At 45.2% G+C, this 9,140-nt stretch overlaps 1 pseudogene; it reads left to right on the forward strand.

The window, feature by feature from the left end:
• The first annotated feature begins 7,284 nt into the window (after nucleotides 1-7,284).
• Nucleotides 7,285-8,446, forward strand: LOC134403711 (ubiquitin-like protein 5; annotated as a pseudogene).
• Nucleotides 8,447-9,140: the final 694 nt, after the last annotated feature.

The raw sequence follows: 9,140 nt of genomic DNA on the forward strand, positions 1-9,140 counted from the left end.
ATTTGGTTTCTATTTCCTAGGTGTATAATAACAATCCTTGCTGTTGTGGCTGGCCGGTTGTAACTGTGCAGTGCAAATGGCTAATAACCCGGGTTGGTGGGGAAAGGTCCAGGTTTTCAGTGGGTATGGTAACCTCCTGTGCTCTAAGAACATAAGAACATAAGAAGTGCCCGGATGCTGCATCAGACCAAGGGTCCATCTAGTCCAGCACTCTGTTTATACAGTGGCCAGCCAGCTGTCGACCAGGGACGAACAAAGCAGGACATGGTGGAACAGCACCCTCCCACCCATGTTCCCCAGCAACTGGCACACACAGGGTTACCGCCTCGGATACTGGAGGTAGCACATAATCATCAGGGCTAGTAGCCATTGATGGCCTTCTCCTCCAGGAATTTATCCAATCCCTTTTTAAAGCCATCCAAATTGGTGGCCCTCACCACTGGGGAAGAAGAAAGAACCTCTGAGACTCAGACTAAACCACTCCAACGTTAAGAAACATTTTTAACAGCAGAACTGTGGGGGAGATATCACATATCCTGGACAGCATCTAGATTGATATAAAACACTTGGAAAGAGCAAGCTAGCAGCACAGGAGTCTACACAGACCATAATTCGTAGGTCACTCATCTTAGAATCATTTCACTTCCCGGTGAAAAAGAGTCCTGCCTTTTGTATGTAGGGATGAGGCTAATAAATGCAATGACCAGATCAATATGCCATGAACGGAGTTCATGAGCTTGTTCCTCCCTTTCAATCCAATGGCTGCTCATTTCATCAGCCACAGCTTTTAACTGTCCTCCCCAACTCTGAAGATCCATGTTTCATGTTTCAGCTTGCTTTGCATTCTAGTTATGGGGGTGGATTCCTCATCCCTGAGGGGCAATCATTCCTGGAGCAGGAGGGAAGAATCACTGGGGCCACAGCTAGACCTAAGGTTTATCCTGGGATCATCCAGGGTTCGCCCCTGCCTGAGCACTGGATCCCCTGTGTGTCACCTAGATGAACAGGTTTGACCCCTGGACGATCCAGGCATAAACCTTAGGTCTACCTATGGCCTTAGTGTCACTAAATGAACCAGGTGGGTAAGAACAACCAATCAGATTTGGCTACATCATAGAATGACTGAGGACAAATGAGAACGAGTGAGAATCAGGAGAAGTTAAATGTTGTAAACCGCCCAGAGAGCTTCGGCTGGGGGGCGGTATATAAATGTAATAAAATAAATAAATAAATAAATAAATAAAAGAAGTTAAAGCAAGTTAAAGCAAGTTAAAGCAAGTTAAAGGAAGCCAGATTCCAGCTGGACATCAGGAAAAACTTCCTGACTGTTAGAGCAGTACGACAATGGAATCAGTTATCTAGGGAGGTTGTGGGCTCTCCCACACTAGAGGCCTTCAAGAGGCAGCTGGACAACCACCTGTCAGGGATGCTTTAGGGTGGATTCCTGCATTGAGCAGGGGGTTGGACTCGATGGCCTTGTAGGCCCCTTCCAACTCTGCTATTCTATGATTCTATGGTTCTATAAGTAATGACAACAGATAAGCAAACTGTTTGTTGCTGGGTTTTTTTGCAAAGGCTGCCAAAGAGAATCTCCCTAAATGGTAGGGATAATTCAACATTGCGAAAATAAATAAAATAAAATACCTTTGACAATAAAAGAAAAGACAAATAGTTGGCTGTTGTGGCTCAGTCTTCATTTCTTTTCTTTTTTTTAATTTTTTTTTCTACAATACTTAAACATACACCAATACAATTAAAAAAACAACATACTACATAAATGTTGAATAAATGTTGAATAACAATAATATAATGTCTATATAACATAATCAAACATAACATATAAGTGCTCCCCCCACCTCGGGATCTCATTCCTGATTCCAAAATCTCATACTTTCTTCTGCTCGTGGCTTCCCACTTCCCTTAAAAAACACTAATATTAGGAACTGTTTCCAAATTCCTTCAAAATCATTTGTTTTAGCTATACCTCTTCTCAGTTTAATATTACAAGTCAGTTTATCATTAATAGCTAAATCCCAAACTTCTTTATACCATTCTTCGATACAATATTCCCCTTGAATCTTCCAGTTCCTTGCTACAATCAATCTCGCCGCCGTCAGCGAATTCGTTATTAATTCCTTAATTTCTTTTTTACATTTTACATCTTCCAATAGTGACAGTAATGCAACTTTTGGTGTTTGTTCAGACGTCATTTCTGCACACCTCCAGCCATACACCAGCAGCCCTGTCAGCATCGCCATTGCTGACTCAAACATCTTCCGAGCCTGTAGAGTAGAATCAGGAAGGTCTGGAACATTAAGCTTCAATTCTCTGCAGTACAAATCACCTGGAAATGCTCCTTAGTCACGGGGTTGTTGCTGCCTACGGCTAAGCCTCCGTTATCTGCTGAGGCTGTAACTGACCTGAACGGCTCATTCTTCCTCAGCGATAGCAACACAACGGCCACCTCTTCTGACCTACAGCACCACCAATAATCATAGATCTTTGTCAAGACTGAGCTATACAGGTCGTCTGTCCATTTGCAGGGCTGTGTCAGCCGCTGAATCTGTAAAAAAAAATGCCTCTCCTTTTTCCAAAGGCAGCTCTTAGCTGCAGAATCGGAGTCACAGTGGATTGGCTCCAGAGGAAATGCTGGACGAAGGGCTGGGCAGAAGGTAGCTGTCCTGTCTCTTCCTTCCCCCAAAGTTCAGGAGGCCCTGGTGAGTGGGGTAGGCTGTGGCACATGGAGTAGAAGGACAATAACAAAATGGACACAACAAAGAAACAAAAACAGGCAAAGATGCTTCCATAAGAGAAGCCATCCTAGAAAGATGATCCAGAAAGCGCCGTGACCCTGAGCCTGAACGCTGCCCACCATTGGGATATGCAAACCTATAGCAATGGCCTGGCCTTAGGGTAACCATATGACCGGATTTGCCCGGATTTGTCCAGGTTTTCGATAACAAATCCGGGAGGGGGAGGGGAAATCCGGATTTTTTTTTCAAAGAGCAGCTCTAATGGGAATTAACAAAAATGCTTATAACTCCATCATTTTTTAAGATAAAGACATGAAATTTGGCACAATGGTAGCTCTTAGGAAGGGCTTTAGTCATACCAACTTTGAAAAAGATCCGTTCATCCATTGATTTTTTTAGGATTTTTTTAAAAATTGAGGTTTTAAAATTATTATTTTTAAAATTGTCATTTTTAAAGATAAAGAGATGAAACTTTGTACCATGATAGGATTTAGATAGAGCTTTAGCCACACCAAATTTGAAACAGATCCGTTCATCCATTGATTTTTTAGGAATTTTTTTAAAAATGAGGTTTTAAAATTATTATTTTTAAACTGTCATTTTTAAAGATAAAGAGCTGAAAGTTGGCACCATGATAGCTTTTAGGTAGATCTTTAGCCATACCAAATTTGAAACAGATCTGGGGCCAGTAGCAAACCCTGTTAACAACAACAGCAGCTTGCAATGAGTGAAGATACAGTCGGAAAAGATATTTGAGAGAAGGGGAGAATGTAACAACCAGAGTATAGCAAAAGCTTCAAAGTACAGCAAAACCTACAAAAGTAGGAGTGAGTGAAGTTAATTTCAGATACACTGAATCTCTCACTTGTTCTTTATTTCAGTGATTTTAACATTACGATGTTATGTAGAACAGATTTGTCTTAAATGTGTGTTGTAAAATCAGACATGTGACCAAGGCTATGTTCGGGTGGGCATGCCCCCTTGGTACTGGACACGCCCCCTTGGGGGCGACTATGTTGTCCTCCTTTTTGGTTTCCAAAATATGGTCACCCTAGCCTTGGCTCAACCCTGATGGAGGAAAGTAGAGCACCGCTTTGGGGGCAGTAGGTCTCAGGTTCGTCCCCAGCATCTGCCTGAAACCCCACATAGCTGCTGCCAGTCAGTGTCAACCATATTGGGGTAGATGGACCAAGGATCCAACTCAATATAAGGCACCTTCCCATGTTCCTATGATACTGCCACAGTGCATAGGGGCTTGGTAGCACACAAGCATATTTTCATTTTTAGAGCAACCGATAAGTTTGCAGGCTTTCCAAGCAAATATTTGAATTGGATTAATTTATTTTTAATTCTTTTATTTTTATTTATTTCTTTATTTATTTTAGGGGGGGGGGAAGTTCCAACTTCCACGGCCGTTTAAATTGCTTGGATTTAAAATCGATCCACAGCTAGAGAGGCTGTTCACCCCTACACAACACTCCAGCAGCAGGTCAAAGGAGCTGCGTGCTTCAATTTTGCACGTAGCTTAGGAACGTTTCTAAAGGAGTGCAAACGGGCAGCCTCTTGGTGTGAGCTGTCAGCCTGAGGCAAACATCGGTTGCTGTTCCCACTTTCCAAATTAAACTGCTGTCCAGATGCCCTGAGAAAAAGGTTCATCAGATTGTCAGCTTTCTGAAAGATCCTATTTGGGAAACGGGGGGGGGGGGGGTGTGCGAAAAAGGGCTGACTTGGCAATAGTGATGGCTAAAGCCTTCAGCCAGGAGAAGAACAAGCAATTTTGCCAGAACATGAGCCAATTACGTTTTAAACAACATGGTGGAGGTGGGAGGTATTGCTTTAGATGACTCTGAATTACAGTGGACCTTTGAATGCCAGATCTGGCCAACAGCGCCAAGAACAGGAAAAAGCTATTGCCCCTAGGCCATAAAAAACACATAGAATCATAGAATAGCAGAGTTGGAAGGGGCCTACAAGGCCATCGAGTCCAACCCCCTGCTCAATGCAGGAATCCACCCTAAAGCATCCCTGACAGATGGTTGTCCAGCTGCCTCTTGAAGGCCTCTAGTGTGGGAGAGCCCACAATCTCCCTAGATAACTGGTTCCATTGCTGTACTGCTCTAACAGTCAGGAAGTTTTTCCTGATGTCCAGCCGGAATCTGGCTACCTGTAACTTGAGCCCATTATTCCACGTCCAGCACTCTGGGATGATCGAGAAAAGATCCTGGCCCTCTGTGTGACAACCTTTCAAGTATTTGAAGAGTGCTATCATGTCTCCCCTCCATCTTCTCTTCTCTAGGCTAAACATGCCCAGTTCTTTCAGTCTCTCTTCATAGGGATTTGTTTCCAGATCCCTGATCATCCTGGTTGCCCTCCTCTGAACACGCTCCAGCTTGTCTGCGTCCTTCTTCAATTGTGGAGCCCAGAACTGGATGCAATACTCTAGATGAGGCCTAACCAGGGCCGAATAGAGAGAAACCAGTACCTCACGTGATTTGGAAGTTATACTTCTGTTAATGCAGCCCAAAATAGCATTTGCCTTTCTTGCAGCCATATCACACTGTTGGCTCATATTTAGCTTGCGATCTACAACAATTCCAAGATCCTTCTTGTTTGTAGTATTGCTGAGTGCCCTGCTGGATCAGACCAAGGGTCCATCTAGTCCAGCACTCTGTTCACCCAGTGGCCAATGGGCTGCCCATGGAAACCCACAAGGAGAAGATGAGGGCAATATCACCCTCCCATGCATATTCTCCAGCTGCTGGGGTACACAGGCTTACTGCCTCTGATACTGGAAATAGAATACAGCCACCAGGACTTGTAGCCATGAATAGCCTTCTTCTCCATGAATTTATCTAATTCCCTTGTAAAGCCATCCAAAGTGGTGGCCATCACGACATCTTGTCCTTCTTCTGGGGTTCCCAAGCAGTAAGGATGTCATGCGGGTCTGGTTGGGTCTGGAAATATGATTAATTAATTAATTAATTAATTTAGAATATTTATATTCCGCTCCCCATTGAAAAATTTCGGAGCGGTGTAAAATGAAAATAAAAACAGAATAAAACAGTTAAAACAAAAATTTAAAGGAAGCAATGACAGAAATCCAAGGCTGCATGTTAAAGAAAGGCTTCTTGGAATAAATATGTTTTCAGGAGGTGCCGAAAGGAGTACAAGGTTGGAGCCTGCCTGACCTCCAGAGGCAGGGAATTCCACAGGAGGGGGGCCACCACACTGAAGGCTCTTCCCCTGGTGGAGTCCAATTGGAGGATGGATCTAGGTGGAACCACCAGGAGCAGGCCCTCGGATGACCTCAGTGTGCGGGCAGGTTGGTAAGGGAGAAGGCGCTCTCTCAGGTATCCTGGTCCCAAGTTGTTTAGGGCTTTGTACACAAGTACAAGAACCTTCAACCTGGCCCGGTAGTGAATAGGCAGCCAGTGCAGTTCCCTCAGCCGAGTAGTTACATGCTGGAAAGGGGCAGCTGCAGACAACCGCCGAGCTGCAGCATTCTGCACTAGCTCCAGCTTCTGGAGCAGCTTCAAGGGCAGCCCCACATAGAGCACGTTGCAGTAATCCGACCTTGAGGTTACCAATGCCTGTACCACCGTGGCCAAGCTATCCCTGTCCAGGAGAGGCCATAGTTGGCGAACCAACCGAAGATGGTAAAAGGGACTCCGAGCCGTGGCGGCTAATTGAGCCTCCCACGACAGAAATGGGTCTAAGAGTACCCCCAAACTACGAACCTGTTCTTTCAGAGGCAGAGCAACCCCATCCAGAACAGGCAATGAGCCTCTTATGATGTAAGAGGATTGGGGAGAAATTGCATTTGGAGAATAGAAGTGTGAGCGTTCAAGCAGGATCAAGTAGAAAGAATTTACCTGAGAAAATAAAAACATAAGAAGAGCCATGCTGGATCAGACAGAGCATCCATCTTAGTCCAGCACTCTATTCACCCAGTAGCCAACCAGCCATCAGCTAGGGACCAACAAAGCAGGACATGGCGCAACAGCACCCTCCCACCCATGTTCCCCAGCAACTGGTGCACACAGGCTTACTGCCTCGGATACTGGAGGTGGCACGTAGCCATCAAGACTAGGAGCCATGGGTAGCCTTCTCCCCCAGGAATATATCCAAATCCCTTTTAAATCCATCCAAATTGGTAGCCATCATGACATCTTGTCCTTCTTCTGGGGTTCCCAAGCAGTAAGGATGTCACACAGGTCTGGTTGGGTCTAGGGATATGGCAGCCAGCCCCCTCTCCTGATCCCTGGACCCAGCTCACTGAGCCATGGGGACACTTGCACACACACTTCACAAGTGCCGCGCAGTTCACAAGGGCCCCACCGCTGCCTGCTTCCCCTGCCAGCCGTCCACTTCTCCCCTCTATCTGTAAATGCTGGGCTCCTGAAAATGCACAGGAAGTGCTCCTTTCGATTCCTAGAAGGGCACTGAGGAGCCAACCGAATTGCAGGCGGTGTCAGGGTTCTCCTCCGCTGGAGCAAGCCTCTGGCCAGGTTGGTCCTGGCACCAGATCAAGATGATTGAAGTAGTTTGCAAATGGTCGGCTGGGCAGGAAAGTGAGAGTGAACTGCAACTGTGATGACACCATTAGGGATCTAAAAAAGCTCATTGCTGCCCAGACTGGTACTCATAGAATCATAGAATCATAGAATAGCAGAGTTGGAAGGGGCCTACAAGGCCATCGAGTCCAACCCCCTGCTCAATGCAGGAATCCACCCTAAAGCATCCCTGACAGATGGTTGTCCAGCTGCCTCTTGAATGCCTCTAGTGTGGGGAGACCACAACCTCCCTAGGTAACTTATTCCATTGTCGTACTGCTCTAACAGTCAGGAGGTTTTTCCTGATGTCCAGCTGGAATCTGGCTTCCTTTAACTTGAACCCGTTATTCCGTGTCCTGCACTCTGGGAGGATCGAGAAGAGATCCTGGCCCTCCTCTGTGTGACAACCTTTTAAGTATTTGAAGAGTGCTATCATGTCTCCCCTCAATCTTCTCTTCTCCAGGCTAAACATGCCCAGTTGTTTCGGTCTCTCTTGCTAGGGCTTTGTTTCTAGACCTCTGATCATCCTGGTTGCCCTCTTCTGAACACGCTCCAGCTTGTCTGCGTCCTTCTTGAATTGTGGAGCCCAGAACTGGACACAATATTCTAGATGAGTCCTAACCAGGGCCGAATAGAGAGGAACCAGGACCTCACGTGATTTGGAAGCTATATTTCTATTAATGCAGCCCAAAATAGCATTTGCCTTTCTTGCAGCCATATTGCACTGTTGGCTCCTATTCAGCTTACGATCTACAACAATTCCAAGATCTTTCTCGTTTGTAGTATTGCTGAGCCAAGTGTCCCCCATCTTGTAACTGTGCCTTTGGTTTCTATTCCCTAAATGTAGAACTTGGCATTTATCCCTATTAAATTTCATTCTGTTGTTTTCAGCCCAGCACTCCAGCCTATCAAGATCACTTTGAAGTTTGTTTCTGTCTTCCAGAGTATTAGCTATCCCACCCAATTTTAGCTATCCCACAAGATCGTGCTAAAGAAATGGTACACCATTTTTAAGAACCGCATGTCGCTGGGAGACTATGAAATCCATGATGGCATGAACCTAGAACTGTATTATGAGTAGTTTGGTCATGGCATCCCTTACCTTTTCTATGGTATTTTGTTCTTAATTTCTCATTTGACTTCAACTATTGATAGTTTATATTGTGATTAGCATCTTTAGCAGTTGTATAGAAATGGGAATTTCATCAGGTGTCATTTTTATGCATGCAGCATCTGATGAAACTCCCTCTTCATCACAACAGTTAATGCTACAGGAGCCCTGCCCCTGTGACCAGATACAAAAGAGGGCAGGGTTCCTGCATCTTTAGCTGTTGGGATGAAGAGGGAATTTCACCAGGTGCTGCATGCATAAAAACGACACCTGATGAAATTCCCTTTATAATTCTACTGTTAAAGATACAGGAGCCCAGTCCTCCTTTCCATAGGGTCACCCTGGATAGAGCCCAGTCCTCCTTTCCATAGGGTCACCCTGGATAGGAGGATATCTCACTCTGACTCTCAAATTTTAATGGGCCTTGAAAGGGCTGAAACACATTGGGCTACTCCAAGGAATAAAACTTCATTTTTTACATAGTGGGACTTTGACTCTCCTTTCCAGCATATAACAATTGGAAACCCTTGTCAATCTATGGTAGATCACCCTGCATTCTACCCCTATATCCCATCTGCCTTCTGCCTTCTCCATCTGTTGGGCAGGAATGGTGTGTCATCTCTTTGGTTTGCTGACTTGAACCCTGAAATCCACCAACGAGATCTATCTGGTGCTGTTGCCTGCTGGAGAGCACAGGCTAGAAGTCAAGAAATCAGTGAGGAC

The sequence above is a fragment of the Elgaria multicarinata genome, chromosome 9 (assembly GCF_023053635.1).
Source record: "Elgaria multicarinata webbii isolate HBS135686 ecotype San Diego chromosome 9, rElgMul1.1.pri, whole genome shotgun sequence".
Lineage (NCBI taxonomy): Eukaryota > Metazoa > Chordata > Lepidosauria > Squamata > Anguidae > Elgaria > Elgaria multicarinata.